The sequence below is a fragment of the Natrix helvetica genome, assembly GCF_964273705.1.
Source record: "Natrix helvetica genome assembly, chromosome: 5".
NCBI lineage: Eukaryota > Metazoa > Chordata > Lepidosauria > Squamata > Natricidae > Natrix > Natrix helvetica.
Window position 1 is genome coordinate 29207579 of NC_138551.1, and position 17512 is coordinate 29225090.

The 17512-nt window shown below is 38.5% G+C and overlaps 1 protein-coding gene across 1 annotated transcript in view; it reads right to left on the reverse strand.

The window, feature by feature from the left end:
* Positions 1 to 17512, reverse strand: part of SUCNR1 (succinate receptor 1) — a 79917-nt gene that overhangs the window by 39401 nt on the left and 23004 nt on the right. The gene's annotated exons all lie outside the window — the stretch shown is intronic.

A 17512-nucleotide genomic window follows, 5' to 3' on the forward strand; every position in this document is an offset into this window, starting at 1 on the left:
AAAAAAAATATTCGTGCAACATTGTAGAGAAAAAGTTTTCCAGACCCATTCAGGTTTTTGTTCCTTTTGGTGAATAGAATTCTGTGGCAATACTTCCACCAAGTGTTTGGCTTATGACACAAAAGCGTAACTTCATTACCGAAATAACCATTTTCTGTTTTACACAATACATTAAAGAATAAATGAAAGAAATGGCTAGGCTGGCTCAACACACTACCATTAAAAAATAAAACTCTGCCCAAGCTTACCATACAGATAGTCCCTGACTTACAACCTTACTTATTTAGTGACTGTTCAAAGTTACAACGGCACTAAAAAAAGTGACTTATGACTATTTTTCACACTTGTGATCTTTGCAGCATCCCTATAATCACATGATCAAAATTCAGACAGTTGGTAAGGGGCTCATATTTATGATGTGTTCCAGGATCATGTGATCACTTTTTGCGCGTTCCTGCTATGCGAAAGCTACATTTGCTTTATAACCATGTTACTAACTCAACAACTGTGGTAAGAAAGATCATAAATGTGGAAAAACTAACTTAAAAATTGTCTCACTTAGTAACAGAAATTTTGGGTTAAATTGTGGTTGTAAGTCAAGGACCACCTGCATTGTGTCAGTGCAAGTGTTAGCATGTGAACTTACCCAAATTTCATCAAGGCTGTTTTCAGCATGACTAAAACAGCTATGCATATTTTGTTTATTAAAAGATATGACAAATTTTATCTGTTTGCCATACAAGATTAATGAATAAAATAGGGCATTATTCTGTTTCATTTGATCTTCTGTGTGCAATGGACTAGATCCTAACTGTCAGACCATAAAGGTATGAAATTCATTGGGATCTAATTTGTAGACAACAGGCAATAAATGCATACTTTAAAAATGATTTTAAAATGGTTCTATGCATATTGAAGTGATAGTTTTGTTATTTTGTAGCAGAAAAATCTAATATCTGATACTATCAATTTAAATAACCAGAAATGAGTAGAATTTTTAATCCATATTTACGCATGATAAGAAGTAATAACTTGGATTCTTTATTACACTAACAAACCAATTTGTTTCTACTTGATGTTCCCTACTTAATATTGCTACAATTTGAACAGCTTGCTAATCATTAGCATAACTTTGCTTCAAAAAATCCTATTATGTTGCTTTGAAAACCTTTTTCTTATACTCTTTTATTCATATACAAGCTAGAAATAAGCAATTTTATTAATTGGCTGTGGCTGCACTACATCTTAATACAGCAAAAATCAATGTGTGGAGAAGAAATAAGCATGCTGCCTACTTACTGTTGCTTTTTTAATTAATTTTTGAAATGCAGCTTCCTCAAGAGACATCCAGCTTTATAGCATTTGAACTTTTTAAATGAACAGAACAAACTCTCTAAAGATTACAATAATTTGTATTTGTCTTTATCTACAAGGGGATACAATTAGATATTCCAAACTTTTAGATAATCACATCAATATAACAGACAGCATTTAACAATACATGCAAACTTAATTTGGTTCACTCATGTAAGCTGTAAAGAATTTCAGTATGCATGTATTAATCTAAATAAACAAAACTAAAATTATGTAGAAGTAGGAAAACTGGGACCAAGAGTATTAGATCAAAACAACTACCACAAAGTGCTTTAGAGATTTCATGGCTCATTAATGAACTTTTATATTGGGACTCATCATTCTTCTATTTTGACCTCATCATTACATACTAAAATTAGGATAATATAATAAAGAACAATATAGGAGGTTGAGAAAGCTTGTTGATCTGTTGGATCTGTTTAGATGTCAGGCAAGAGGATCCTGCAACAGTTACCATCTTTTAGAACTCTAGAGGGCACCCTAATGGTTCTGATCTATTCTACAAGATCACAATACATTTAGCTTTATGTGATATATTGTATTATGTTTATCAATCTGTCCTCCTGATAAACTGCTGGCGTCCAAGAAAAAGAAATGAAAAGGGGTAGAAAAAGAGAAAGGAGAATAATTTAGGATTTGGCCCCACTCTCCTCTGGTTTGTGCTTCACCTAATTTATCACAAAGGTATGTTGATTTTTCCTTAGCAATTGAAACAGTGACAGATTTGGCTGCTGAGTTCCAAGAAACCTCCCATCAATAGGGACGAGGACATTCACAATGAGAGGTGGAACTAGCAGCTAAAAAATGATCACAAGATCAAAAAGATGGGATGCACTTCTTTGGCTATACAGATGGATAGTTTCAATGGAAAGAGAAATCAGGTTCTCCATCTTTGCCAAGGAGTCAAGTTGTCTCTTAGCAGATCTCTTGCCAGGGAACGATGACTTAAGAGAGCCCAACAATGCTATCATTACTGTTAGCATATCTATCTGGGAGAAGTAAACTATATCAACTTGATTAAAATAAAAAGTATACCAGCAAACACTCTGTAGTGCAATAGGATACTGAAAGATACAATTCTAAAATACAGATAGGTTCCAATATGCAACTTCTTAAAAATTGCTTGTTTGTTTTATGTATTTATTTCCATATTTCATCCAGGAATATAAGCATGTGGTACATTGTATCACATAACAATGTGTAAAAAAAAAAAGTTAAGTAGCTGTAAACATTCAGCGTTTTGCAAATATCAATGTAGGGGATAGTAAAATATATACTCTGTCCTCTTCCTAAAATGGTTATTTACCTTGAAGTTAAACTTAGTTTAATTCACATATATGGATAAACGCTAGTGAGCAAAATTAAAAGGGAATCAAAAACATTATAATTACCCCTGCCTTTTCTGATATAGATCATTCATTAAGGTAGCTTGGGTTGTCTTCATAACAAAGCCCAGCCCAAGTGCAGTTTAAATTTGATGTTATGTCTGGACCATGATCATTCTCTTCTGTATCTTGTCTCACATCAGAAATCTGCAATGATGATAATTATTTTCTAATTTTGCTTTGTCCAGAATCCCCCATCCCATTCTCAGTGATATAGAATAAAATAGAATAGAATAACAGACTTGGAAGGGACCTTGATGGTCTTCTAGTCCAACCCCCTGCTTAGGCAGGAAACCCTACATATATAAGTAACAACCTTAGAAAGCTCCTTCACTTTCCTTTGGTACAATATAAGAAACAATAATGGGCAAGAGTTAGGCACACAAAATACTTACTTGAGTATTAAATATGATTCTGCATTTAAACTAATATTTAGCTTCTCCTACAATGTTTTTGGAAAACACTAAAGTAACAGAAACAATGATAACTAGAATTTATTCAGCCATTGCTTTCTCTTTTTCAAGAAAAAGTATGTCTGAGTTAGTATTCCCCTATATCTAATGTAGAATGTTATTCAAATACTTTTATATTCATAAATATGACCAAAGAAAAGCACTTCAATAGAATATAATAAATCCCTTGAAAAATCACATCAGAAGCTCTGTATAGTCATTTTCATTTATAAACATGCCGCAGTTTCCAAGAATTATATTTTCAGTTCAATGACATAGCTTTAAAAAACCATTTTCATTGTCATTATTACAATCAAAAGTGTTTTATTAATGGCGGTTGTCCGACAGACTCTGCCAGCAGGGCAAAAAGGACTTTTTGATTAATAGAATGGGTTCAATCAGTATACACCATAATATTTAAAAGTGATTTAGACAAAAATGAAGCCATCCTATCACTTACTAGTAAACTGCTGAGACTTTCTAGTTTCATTCCCTGAAGTACTTTAATTTTCTCTGCTATGTGTATTGATAGCCAAAGCTATCAATAGGACATAATTTTAACCCTGTGACTCCTATGTTCAATCCCATGTGTGCATCTGAGAGTGGGTATATTTTTAGCCTATAGATTGCTTTTTTATCCCCAAATCCTTAGTGTAGAAATGATGCCTAGGAAAGGATTTAGACAGAACATAAAAAGTTATCACAGGCTTTTTGTTTTCAGTGGGAGTCATGGCTGACTGAAGATACAGAGATGAAGACCGTTGTGAAGAATGAATGATCAGCGAATAGGCTGGTCCTTCACAACTCTCCAGAGATTTGCTGATGAATGCTCTGAATGACAGCTACTCATGAGTAGACCATTTAAGCAAACCTCTTACATGGATAGCAGCAGTCTCTCATGGGTTTGAATGCCAGTAGCCAAGGGAGATGGCATCTTTATTCTCAGCAATGGAGGAACCTTTCATGATGACACTAAGCCAAATGAATTCACTTTCTAATACATTTGGAAATGTTATGGATATTAGAAACCATTAAAGCTGTTAGTTTAATTTGAAAACTGGTAAGTTTTACGATCTTTCAATTTAAGAAATTTTAACAGAATAACAGAGTTGGTCTTCTAGTCAAATCCTGCTTAGGTAGGAAACCCTATATCATTTCAGACAAAAAGTTCTCTAAAAATTCTTTAAAAATTCCAGTATTGGAGCATTCACAACTTCTGGAGGAATTCGTTCCATTGATTAATTGTTCTGTCTAGAAATTTCTCTTTCGTTCTAGATTGCTTCCCTCCTTGATTCGTTTCTATCCATCACTTCTTGTCCTGCCTTCAGGTGCTCTGGATAATAGGTTGACTGCCTCTTCTTTATGGCAAACCCTTAGATGTTGGAATACTGCTATCATGTCATCCCTAGTCTTTCTTTTCATTAAACTAGACATTCCCAATTCCAGTAACTGTTCTTTATATGTTTTCGCCTACAGTCCCCAAATAAACAGAAATGTAAGAATTTAAAATACTATACCATTGGCAAAAAACAACAAAAAAGGAGTTTTGCTTTTAGAAAGTATTAAATAGATTGAGAGACCAGAAAAAATTAAGTATTGGTTCTTTTTGGTGTAAGATTAAAAAAAAGAAGCAGGTATATAATTAAGTCAAATACTTGTGTGAAATGACTGAAACAGAACTCAACCCATATTTTGAACTGAGGTTTGATTAACGTTGCAAGTATAAACTAGAGGGAACTAAAGGATGAGGCAGAAAAGAATGAAAGAATGGCTAAGTTGGCTATAATTTTCTCTTACTTTAAAGAGTGTTTTTAAACATGGACCGAACTATTAATAAGTAATATCTCAGACAGGATACAGATTTAAATCGATAAACTTATAGAAGATGAGAAAAACGTTTAAAAAAATTACCTGAAAGGGAGTTATAGAGCTCGATGGCATGAAAGACAATAAAATGGCAGTTACCAGAATGAGACTAGATAAGGCAAATCAAGAAAAGGATTTGGCCATGGAGCCACTGCGGCAAGAAATTCTGGAAGAAACATTTTTTATGATATTTACAAAATAGTTAGTGAAAGCTTTGAAAATTCATTTCAAATGCTGAACATGCTGGCATTCAGATCAAACCCTGGGATGTCAGATGAATGATTTAAAGATTGTACAGAAAGGAAACAATATAAAGTTGGACTATTTGACCAGGGATAAATCATTTGTTCAATATTTCTGGTAACTCCTGTTGGGTTTTTGCTGCATTAGGATTGGAAAAAATCATTTCTGAATTGTGTATAGATAAAAGTTAATGTATGGGGAGAAGAGGATTTTTTTTTTTGGTTGTAAATTTTAAAAAGTATGAAAAATTAGATTATGTTCAGTGTGATCAATGTTGAAAACCACTTCTTTATTATAGTCTCTGTTGTCTTTTATCCTCTTCTATCTTTTTTTCTTTTCTTTCCCCTGCTTCTTCTAGTTGAGCGCGCTTCAGTTTTCATTGTATTTGTTAAAAACTTCAATAAAATTATTTTAAAGAGTTATTGCAGGATAACAGTGCATTTATTTATAATTATCTCTAAAGCTACCCAGGTTCTTGGCAACTCAATCACAATGCACCAGAAATCTTTTCTTTCAGTCTACTGTTCATGTTAAAGCCTCTTGTTATGGCTCATGCAGCTGATACCGGTGGGTGGTAATGGAATAGGTAGGTGGGAGAATCTTATCAAAAGTCCCTTGCTGCTTTTGCAATTAAGACCTGTCCCACATCTTTACAGGCAGAATGTCCTAATCAGAATGTCTGGAGGGAGCCATCTTTGAGAAGGGAAGCAGACACTGCAGCTGTTATAAAAGTGACATTCAGAAATGTATCTTTACTGTAGCCAAATTTCTGTTTCCCCATCACATTTCAGTTCATTAATTACATAGCTCAGGGAGGCCTCATAATAGGCCTCTCCATGCATAGAACTGAAGCATGAATGAAACAAGTGGGATGGTACACAATGTCCTTCATTCCCATTTGTATTTGGTTTCCTGCTGGCCAGAAGTTGAATAGACGTTTCATCAAAGGAACTTATATTCATAAAATTACATCTGCATAATTTTTAATACCAGCAGAAATCCTCCACAAAATTTCGTGCTGCTATAAGCATAACAGTTGCTTTCCAACTCAGAAAATTAAAAACATAGATGTCCAGTAAAAACCACGACAATCTTATGTGCATTTGTGACATAATCATCACATCACACCAAGGTTGTCATAATGCAAAGGATCTGAAGCAGAGGTGGTATTCAGCAGGTTCTGACCAGTTCTGGAGAACTGTTAGCGGAACTTTTGAATAGTTCAGAAAACTGGTAAATACCACCTCTGAATGACCCCACCTATTCTCTGTCTCCCGAGTCCCAGCTGATTGGGAGGGAATGGGGATTTTGCAGTACCCTTCCCCTGGAGTGGGGACTGAATGGAGATTTTATAGTATCCTTTCCCTGCCATGCCCACCAAGCCAAGCCACGCTTACAGAACCGGTAGTAAAAAAATTGAATCCCACCAATGATCTGAAGTATATAATTAATATGATTTGTGTGATGACATAACAATACATATCATGGGTTCCTCTTTGTGCTTGCTGAAGATGCTCATGTACATGGATGGAGAATGGAGTAGACTCAGCAGGTGTAAAGATAGTTTTAAACTTACAAATTTGTTTAGTAATTGTTCAAAGTTACAACAGCACTGAAAAAGTGACATGACAAGTTTTCACACCAAAGCAGTATCAAAATTCAGATGCTTGACTACTGACTCATATTTATGATGATTGCATATTTATGATGTCCCAGGCTCATGTGATCACCCTTTGCGTCCTTCAGACAAGCAAAGTCAAAGGGAAATCCAGATTCACTTAATAATCGTGTTACTAATAACTGGAAGTGATCCACTTAACAACTATGGCAAGAAAGATCGTAAAATCAGACAAAACTCACTTAACAACTGTCTCGCTTAGTAACAGAAATTTGGGCTCAATTGTAGCCATAAGTTGAAGATTCTCTGTACTACGGTATATTGATCTTTGCCAGCATTGACCTTAGACATGAAAAGATATACAGTATCTTGCTACGGTATCAAATCATGCATTTTCTTACATGAGTCAATAGCAGCCAATACTTGCCAGATAGGGATATATAAATACAACACAATCCACATTTTTGTAAGCAAGGATACTTTTTTTAATTTAAAAAGAGACAGAAGAAAAAGAATTATTGCTAAGAACATAAGGAAATATAGGCTATTAATAATGCCTTAATCTCTTATTGTCCATAATAAGATGGCTTTCCTGAACAAGGTCAGGGGCTGGATTACCATTCATTTGGCAATCTATTCTTGGAATTGTAATATAAATGTACTGGGAGAAATCAGTGTCAAATAAGACTGATATAGCAGCCAAACTTTAGATCTTGAAAATATATCTCAAATACCTTTAGTGATAAAATACATGTCTATGTCTATGTTTAAGGATAAACATTTGTCAATAAATCTACCATATGTGGCCACTTATTGAACTGTACCATATTAGTAATGGAAGCAAGTGCAGTAAATATAAATCACTTGCAACATTTAAATAACTATCTGATGCAAGAACTCATGGGAGGCTGTCAGAAGAATAATTCTTAATGAGAGAGCAGTCTGCTAAACAAACATTTTCCAATGAAGATTTACAAGCTGTTCTGCTGGCTGTTGTTATTTATTATTTGTTTACTTAACAAAATTTCTCAATTGCCCCAGTCGAATGTCTCTAAGCAGCGTACGAAAGAATATCAACATAAAAGCAATTCTGAAAATTACAAGAACAGTCGTTAAATAATAAGGAAGATAGTTTCATCTTTCAATTAGGACTCAAAATCATTCAAGGGACATTTGAAAAAGAAAGTTTGGAGCGGTTTCTAGTTCCAGGGACAAGAGAGGCAGTCACAAGGAGAAGCATATTCCACAATGTTGGGGCTGCTATGAAAATTACTTTCTGGCCATAGCCATTTATTTCCCAAGGGGGCAGGATTTTGAGCAGACTCTTTCTAGGTGATTTGAAAGGTTGTGCAAAATAATTTGGAACAAGGTTTTCCCCAAGGAAGCTAAGAACCACATTGTAGATTTTGATATACATAACTGGAAGAAGCTGCGACAGTCTGCTCCTTGATTACAATAATCCATATTCAGATTAGCATTGCATGAGTCATCAAACTGAGGCCTGTCTTTCAGTTAAAGATGAAAGAGCCATCTCTTCCCAGTTACATCCGCTCATCCCACCAGGTCTGTCAGGAGAGGCATGTTGTGGAAATAACAACAACAAGAAACAAGTTTCTTCTCCCTCACTTAGTCCTTATATCTTTATTTCCTTTCCTTTCCTTTCCTTTCCTTTCCTTTCCTTTCCTTTCCTTTCCTTTCCTTTCCTTTCCTTTCCTTTCCTTTATTTATTTCATCAAGCATGAATTAGATAACAGATATATGTATAAACATGATTATGAATACATTCCTGCAAAAATATGAAGAACGGTTGCAGGAACTGGGTATGTCTAGTTTAATAGAAAGAAGGACTAGGGGAGACATGATAGCAGTGTTCCAATATCTCAGGGGTTGCCACAAAGAAGAGGGAGTCAAACTATTTTCCAAGGCACCTGAGGGTAGAACAAGAAGCAATGGGTGGAAACTAATCAAGGAGAGAAGCAACTTAGAACTGAGGAGAAATTTCCTGACAGTTAGAGCAATTAATCAATGGAACAACTTGCCTCCAGAAGTTGTGAATGCCCCAACACTGGAAGTCTTTAAAAGGTGTTGGATAGCCATTTGTCTGAAACGGTATAGGGTTTCCTGCCTAGGCAGGGGGTTGGACTAGAAGACCTCCAGGTCCCTTCCAACTCTGCTATTGTATTGTATTGTATTATTGTATTATGAAATGGATACAAATACAAGGGAATATTAGGACAGGGATGGTAGGCATTCTGGTGCGCTTATGCATGCCCCTTTTGTTATCTATATTATAGCTGGATGTTGCACGTCTGCAACATGCAGAGACCCTGGAGACATTGGAAGGAAGGAAGGAAGAAAAGAAGGAAGGAAGGAAGGAAAGAAGAAATAAAAGAGGAAGGGAGAGAATGAGGAAGTAAGTAAGTAAATAAGGAAGGAAGGAGGGAAGGATGGTCTCAGAATTATATCTGTTTATAAATTTTGTTTAAAGTCTTCAAAAATCTTTTCCCCCTCTTGCCTTCAATTCAGTTTTTATTTTATTAAATAGAACTAGATCCCCCCCCATTCAATCTTGTTCAGTTGTCTGCAGTTTTCTACACATGGTTTTTCAGAAAATTGCCACTACAACCTTCCTAGGATTGAGATAAAGCAACTGAACCAAGGCCACTAGATGGCTTCATAGCTAAGATGGGACTAGAATTTATGGTCTGCTAGTGTCTAGCCTGATGCCTTAGCTATTACTTCTGAACTGACAAAACTGAACAGTGCCCCACACAGATGTTAAGCAGCATACAGATTTGAAACATTTAGAAAACGTTCTTGTGCTAAGGGCCTTCTGTCATCTTAGGTATCTGTCAGCTCCGGCCAGCTCAGAGGCCTAGAGCTGCCATTCAGGGGAGAAGACTGGGCCAGCTGCCAAGACTCACCGTCCCACCTACACAAGCTGAAGAAACTCCTGCTAACAACCCATGATTAATTGCCGGGTGGTTTCGCTCTGGGTCTCAAGGTGATGGGTGTGCGCACACGTGGGGTGCGACTTATCTTAATGACCAATGTAGCTATAAAAGGTAGTGGGAAGCACAGAATGGCAGCTCTGACAATTTATTCATTGCCTTAGTGCTTTAACACTGACTAGTGTTAGTCCGTTCCCGCTGAAGGAAGAATGCAAACTGCATTTACAAACCATTTCTGTGTCTGGCTGGTTTCATTAACCCTTCGGAACCTGACAGCATCAGGTTCTGAAATATAGTCAATTCTAGGCCTTGATTGCTAGTTTACTACAGCTGGCCAGTTCTATCTTTGCTACTTTTCCATAACAGAAGGGTTTAATTTTGAGATATTAGATATGCCCATTTTACTGCTAGACCTCAAGTGTCTGCATTGAAACTAAAATGACTTGTAGCAGCAAAAGGCAAGAAGTGAATATGTTTCCCCTGATGAAAAGGTCAGAGAAAGAGAATTTTTCAAATTCTCATCTGCTGCCTTTAATTTTAGAACCATGTAAGAAATGTTTAGGATAAAATTACAATTATAATTACAATAGCAGAGTTGGAAGGGACTAGAAGAGGTCTTCTAGTCCAACCCCCTGCCTAGGCAGGAAACCCTATACCATTTCAGACAAATGGCTATCCAACATCTTCTTAAAGACATCCAGTGTTGTGGCATTCACAACTTCTGGAGGCAAGCTGTTCCACTGATTAATTGTTCTAACTGTCAGGAAATTTCTCCTCAGTTCTAAGTTGCTTCTCTCCTTGATTAGTTTCCACCCATTGCTTCTTGTTCTACCCTCAGGTGCCTTGGAGAATAGTTTGACTCCCTCTTCTTTGTGGCAACTCCTGAGATATTGGAACACTGCTATCATGTCTCCCCTAGTTCTTCTTTTCATTAAACTAGACATACCCACTTCCTGCAAACATTCTTCATGTTTTAGTCTTCAGTCCCCTAATCATCTTTGTTGCTCTTCTCTGCACTCTTTCTAGAGTCTCCACATCTTTTCTACATCGTGGCGACCAAAACTGAATGCAGTATTCCAAGTGTGGCCTTACCAAGGCATTATAAAGTGGTATTAACACTTCATGTGTTCTTGATTCTATCCTTCTGTTTATGTAGTCTAGAACTGTGTTGGCTTTTTTGGCAGCTGCTGCACACTGCTGGGTCATATTTAAATGGTTGTCCACTAGGACTCCAAGATCCCTCTCACAGTTACTACTATTGAGCAAGGTATCACCTATACTGTACCTGTGCATTTTGTTTTTCTTGCCTAAATGTAGAACCTTACTCTTTTCACCATTGAATTTCATTTTATTAGATAGTGCCCAATGTTCAAGTTTGTCAAGATCCTTCTGTATCTTAAGCCTATCTTCTGGAGTGTTGGCTATTCCTGCCAGCTTGGTGTCATCTGCAAATTGGATGAGTTCCCCATTTATTCCCTCATCCAAATCATTGATGAAGATGTTGAAGAGTACTGGGCCTAAAACTGAGCCTTGGGGTACTCTACTGCCAGTGACATGCGGTGAGGTTTATAGCTGGTGAGGCAGCAATTTTTTTAGACTTGTGGACTTCAACTCCCAGAATTCCACAGTCAGGCATGCTCAGTTGCGACCTGCCGCCCTCCGCCCTGGGATTTGGCCACGGCACCGCCTGCCAGAGCTGCGCGGAATCCGGGGTGCACTTCTCGGGCGAGGGCAGCACAGATGGGGAGCGGACGGAGCGGAGGAAGCCTCTCCCCCCCGCTTCCTGCACCCGAAAGAACAAAGGGAACATCTGCCGCCGCCCGGGCAATCTGGCCGGCCTCTCTCGCGGTGGCTCTCTGGCGCTCTCTGGCGGGGGCTGCAAGCACCGCAGGCTGGACTGGAGCCTCGAGTCTAGGGCAGCGAGTCATTCGATAGGAAACTTGCCTCTTGGAAGAAATGACTCGGCTTGGCTCCTGCTTTGTCTCTCCTGCCTCTTCACTTCTCCATTCGGTCGTTGGGCAGCAGATCGAAAGCGGGAGCCAAGCCGGGTCATTCCTCCCAAAAGGCAAGTTTCCCATCGAATGACTCGCTGCCCTGATGATGAGAGGTTAGGCTGTGCCTCACTTGCCTCACCTGACTGCATGTCACTGTGACCACTGCATACCTCCCTCCATGAAGATGCAGTTCCATTGAGGACTACACGTTGAGTGCGGTTGGTCAGCCAGTTACGAATCCCTCTGGTGGTGATGCTGTCTAACCCACATTCTTCTACTTTATCTAGTAGTAGGTTATGGTCTACCTTATCAAAAGCCTTACTGAAATCCAAGTAAACTATATCAACGGCATTCCTCTGGTCCACTAATTTTGTCACATTATCAAAGAATGCAATAAGATTAGTCTGGCATGATCTGTTTTTGACAAATCCATGTTGGCTTTTGGCTATTACTTTGTTTGCTTCTAGGTGTTCGCAAATTCGTTGCTTGATTATTTTTTCCAGAATCTTTCCTGGTATTGAGGTTAGGCTGATAGGTCTGTAGTTTCCTGGATCTAATTTTTTCCCTTTTTTGAAGATGGGAACCACATCAGCTCTTTTCCAGTCCTCTGGTAGTTCCCCGGTGTTCCAGGATCTCTGAAAGATATAATTCAGTGGTTCTGAGATCTCATCTGCTAGTTCCTTCAGAACTCTGGGGTGTAATCCATCCGGTCCTGGTGATTTGAACTCGTCTAGGGTAGACAGGTGCTCACTTACCATTTTCTTCCCCATTTCAATTTGTGTTCCTAATTTTGTGGTGCTGCTTTTGATAGGTTGGACCAGTGGTGGGTTCCTCCCGGATCGCACCGGATCGCGCGCGCTCCCTTTCAGCGCTCCACCTGGCTTGTGCGCTCCCTTTCAGCGCTCCACCTGGCTTGCGCGCTCCCTTTCAGCGCTCCACCTGGCTTGCGCGCTCCCTTTCAGCGCTCCACCTGACTCTCGCGCTCCCTTCCGGCGCTGAAACCGGAAGTACAGTTTTGCCCGGCCCTGGCGAAGCAACGACGCCTGTCTGCGCTCCCCCAGCTCGGCTGGGAACGGAGATGTTTCCTCAGCGGAGCGGAGCGCCTGAAAAGTCTTTTCAGGCGCTCCGCTGCGCTGAGGAAACATCTCCGTTCCCAGCCGAGCTGGTGGAGCGCAGGCAGGCGTCGTTGCTTCGCCAGGGGCGGGGCAAGACTGTACTTCCGGTTTCAGCGCCGGAAGGGAGCGCGAGAGCCAGGTGGAGCGCTGAAAGGGAGCGTGCAAGCCAGGTGGAGCGCTGAAAGGGAGCGCGCGCGATCCGGTGCGATCCAGCAGGAACCCACCACTGGGTTGGACTGTTTTATCCCTTTGTGTAAAGACAGATGCAAAACATGAGTTAAATAGTTCTGCTTTCTCCCTGTTGCTTGTCACCTTCTTGCCACTTTCTCCTAGCAATGGACCAATTGTTTCCTTAACTTTTTTCTTGTTTTTAACATGTTGGAAGAAGCTTTTTTTGTTAATTTTTACTTTTGTGGCAAGCCTTTCTTCATTGTGAGCCTTAGCTTTCCTCACTTCATCTTTACAGGCTCGGGCTATTTGCTGATATTCTGCCTTAGTTATGTCCCCCTCCTTCCACTTTTTATACTTACTTTTTTTGTCTTTCAGTTTGTCAGATAGTTGTTTATTCTACTTTATCTAGTAGTAGATTATGGTCTATCTTATCAAATGCCTTACTGAAGTCCAAGTAAACTATATCAATGGCATTCCTCTGGTCCACTAATTTTGTCACTTTGTCAAAGAATGCAATAAGATTAGTCTGGGATGTTTTTGACAAACCCATGTTGGCTTTTGTCTATTACTTGGTTTACTTCTAGGTGTTCGCTAATTAGTTGCTTGATTATCTTTTCCAGAATCTTTCCTGGTATTGAGGTCAGACTGATAGGCCTGTTGTTTCCTGGATCTATTTTTTTCCTTTTTTGAAGATGGGAACCACATCAGCTTTTTTCCAGTTCTCTGGCCGTTCCTCAGTGCTCCAGGATCTCTGAAAGATATAGTTCAGCGGTTCTGACATCTTGTCTGCCAGTTCCTTCAGAACCCTGGGATGTAATCCATCCGGTTCTGGTGATTTGAACTTGTCTAGGGTAGACAGGTTCTCACTTACCATTTTCTTCCCTATTTCAACTAGTGTTCCTAATATGATTTTTGTGGTGCTGTTTTTGATAGGTTGGACTGTTTTATCCCTTTGTGTAAAGACATATGCAAAAAATGAGTTAAATAGTTCTGCTTTCTCATTGTTGCTTGTCACCTTCTTGCCACTTTCTCCCAGCAATGGACCAACTGTTTCCTTAACTTTTTTCTTGTTTTTAACATGTTGGAAGACACTTTTTTGTTATTTTTCACTTTTGAGTTCTTTATGCAGCCATGCTGGGTTTTGGGGGGAGTTGTTATTTTTCTTCTTTATTGGTATTGTGCTAGACTGGGCTTTTGTAATCTCATTTTTCAAAATTTCCCAAGTTTCTTGAGTTGTTTTCCCCTTGATGATTCTCATCCATGGAATTCTTCCCAAGCTCTCTCTAAGTTTATTGAAATTAGCTCTCTTAAAGTCCAAGACTCTAGTTTGACTTTGTTCTACTACTTGTGTTTACATAATGTTGAATTCCAACATTGCATAGTCACTTGCCTCCAGGGTTCCAGTGGCTTCAACACCTTCTATCATTTCCTCTCTGTTAGTGAGAATTAAGTCCAATATGGCTGATCCCCTTGTTCCGTTCTCTACTTTTTTGGAAACAAAATTGACTGCTAGATTTGTTAGGAACCTGTTGGATCTTCCACTTGGTGCAGAGTTTGTTTCCCAGTTGATGTCAGGATAGTTAAAAGCCCCCATTACTATTGTGGTGTGCTTCCCACATACCTTAGTTAGCTGACTAGCAAAAAGTTCATCTACTTCCTCTGCTTGGTTGGTCTCCCCCTTATAAAATTGCTGAAAATTTGACACATTTATCAGATTTCAAGGTCTTCTGAACAGACTGTAGTTATTCATACATTTTATTGGGAAAGGGAGAATGGGAAGGACAAAATCTAGAAGGTTAGTAGCAAAATTAGGAACAATCATAAATCAAGGAGGCATAAAATATATAAAAATGTACGTATGCCAAACCTGAGAAGAGCTTTTTAGGGTGAACTTAAGATACTAGAACTAAAATGATTTAAATCAAACATTTAAGTTTCTCCTTGAATGCTCACTGAAAGAGTGGGAATTAGCCTTTGTTCCTCAGAGTTAATATGCTTTTACAGGTAGAGATGATAGAATGGGATATGTCTGCCCTACAAGTTCTACACAGACACTCTAGAGACACAAATACACATACACATACACTCATACACTCTCATAATTAAAATTATTAAGTGGATAAAAAGGCTACAGTAAAAACTCAGGTAGCTTTCTTCCTAAATTAATTAAATTTTACCATATGGAAGGGATGCACATGGATAGGGGCAAATTAAGGCTATACTTCCCTTTCAACAGTATGCCAAACAATTCAAAATTGATTATCGATTATGTGCCATCAAGTTGATTGTCAAACCTTAGCCACCACTTAGACCAATTTTCTCCATGTTTCTATCTTGGTCTTTCAGGTCTTCCAATGGGCTCTCATTGCCACTATAATGGACAATCCATCTTTCTGGTGGTCATCTTCCATCATTCTCAGCATTATGGCCTTTTCCAGATAGCTGGAGTGATCATTTGAGCTTGATCATTTGTGTGTTGAGTGAGAACTCTCAGTCTTGTTTAATTATCCATTTGTTTATTTTCTTAACTGTTCATAATATTTTCAGAAATCTTCTCCAGCACCAAAATTTATAACCAACACTGATTACATTAAATATCATATTAATTAATATATACTTTAATGTCAGTGACTACTTTGTACATATTGCTTTCTATGTATTCATAATATTCATAACTTTTCCTTTCTGTCCATGAAACATTACCATCTGGCACTAACCTTAAGGACCATATACAATCTTGTAGCTTTGGATTGTGGGTGTCCCCCCCCCCCCCGTTTATAGAATGACTTTTATACAAGTTGCCAAGCCAGCCTCAAAGAGTTATGATATGTCTTTGGCACTGACTTGGTGCTCCCTTTAATTGTTTACAATTAATATATCAAGCAATATAAAATCAAAAAATCCAAATGCTAGGAATGTTAATATCGGGGAGAGGTTGATGAATAAGTTTGGGGATGTAATCAGGTGTGCATAGAAAAGGATTTTATTATTTCTCCCAACCCTTCGGAAAACATCATAATTTCCAGAATATGTAATGTATTTTGATATGTCATCTATTTTAGCTTTAATAACAGTTCTTTTCAAACTAGCTGTGAAACAATACTATTGGCTGCAAATCCAACATTTCATTCTGTAGAAAAGAAGCATATTTCCAGCCTGGATCATGTTAAAAATGTGCTTGAAAATAACTGGGCACTTAGGAAATCATATGAAGCAAATGTCTGTAGAGAAAATGTTATTATTTGCAGTATTATTGAACAAATAATTGTTAAAGTAAAATGTTTTTTTAAAGAAACTTGCTGAGTCAAAATGACAATTTACATGGGTGGAACAAAGAAGTGGGAATATTTTATTTCTGGTTGGGCAAATACTTTTTCCAACTGCTGTTGAAGTAGGGGAAATGGCTGGTGTAAGCTTGATGTAACCCACTGAGTTTTACATCAGGCTTAGTGACTAGGCACCTTTTGATTGGGCTGTTTTACGAGCAACTTTGGATCCTAATATGCTCCTTCTTGTTCTATTGCCAGAGCTTAACACATCCTGCAGGAAAGACCGTTGAACGTAAACCTCTGTCTGTGGATAGGAAGAAATAAGAAGAAACCACACAAGTGGAGCAATATCCATATGCAACTGTTTCAACTTTCTCCGAGCAACAGCTGCAGGTGACAGTGTGGCCTGAGTGCCTAGAAAGAAAGATAGGAGAATACCCATCTTTAATCCTTGGGTTATTGGGGCTGAGCAGATCGTTGGATTCCGCATTACTGAATTTTCACAGAATTTCCACAGAATTCAACATAGTTTCTATATGATGATAGTGTCTGATGATAAATTATGATGTGGGACCACACAGGATGAGACTGTGGGATTCCATGAAAGATAGCTCGTCTTTTATTTTAAAAGCAACTATGTCTTAATAAGAGAATGGACTGAAGCATTGGGAGTCATAGCATTCTTCCTTTCCATATTTTTTTTCCAGACCAATCTCTATACTACTATTAAAACAGATCAGTGCCTGGGATGTGGTGGCTCAGTGGCTAAGACACTGAGCTTGTTGATCAGAAAGGTCAGCAGTTCAGTGGTTTAAATCCCTAGTGCTGCATAATGGATTGAGCTCCTGTTACTTGTCTCAGCTTCTGCCAACCTAGCAGTTCGAAAGCACATAAAAAAGGCAAGTAGAAAAATGGTGACCACCTTGGTGGGAAAGTAACAGCGTTTCGTACGCCTTTGGCATTTAGTCATACCATGGCCACATGACCATGGAGATGTCCTTGGACAGCGCTGGCTCTTCAGCTTTAATATGGAGATGAGCACTGCCCCCTAGAGTTGGAAATGACTAGCACATA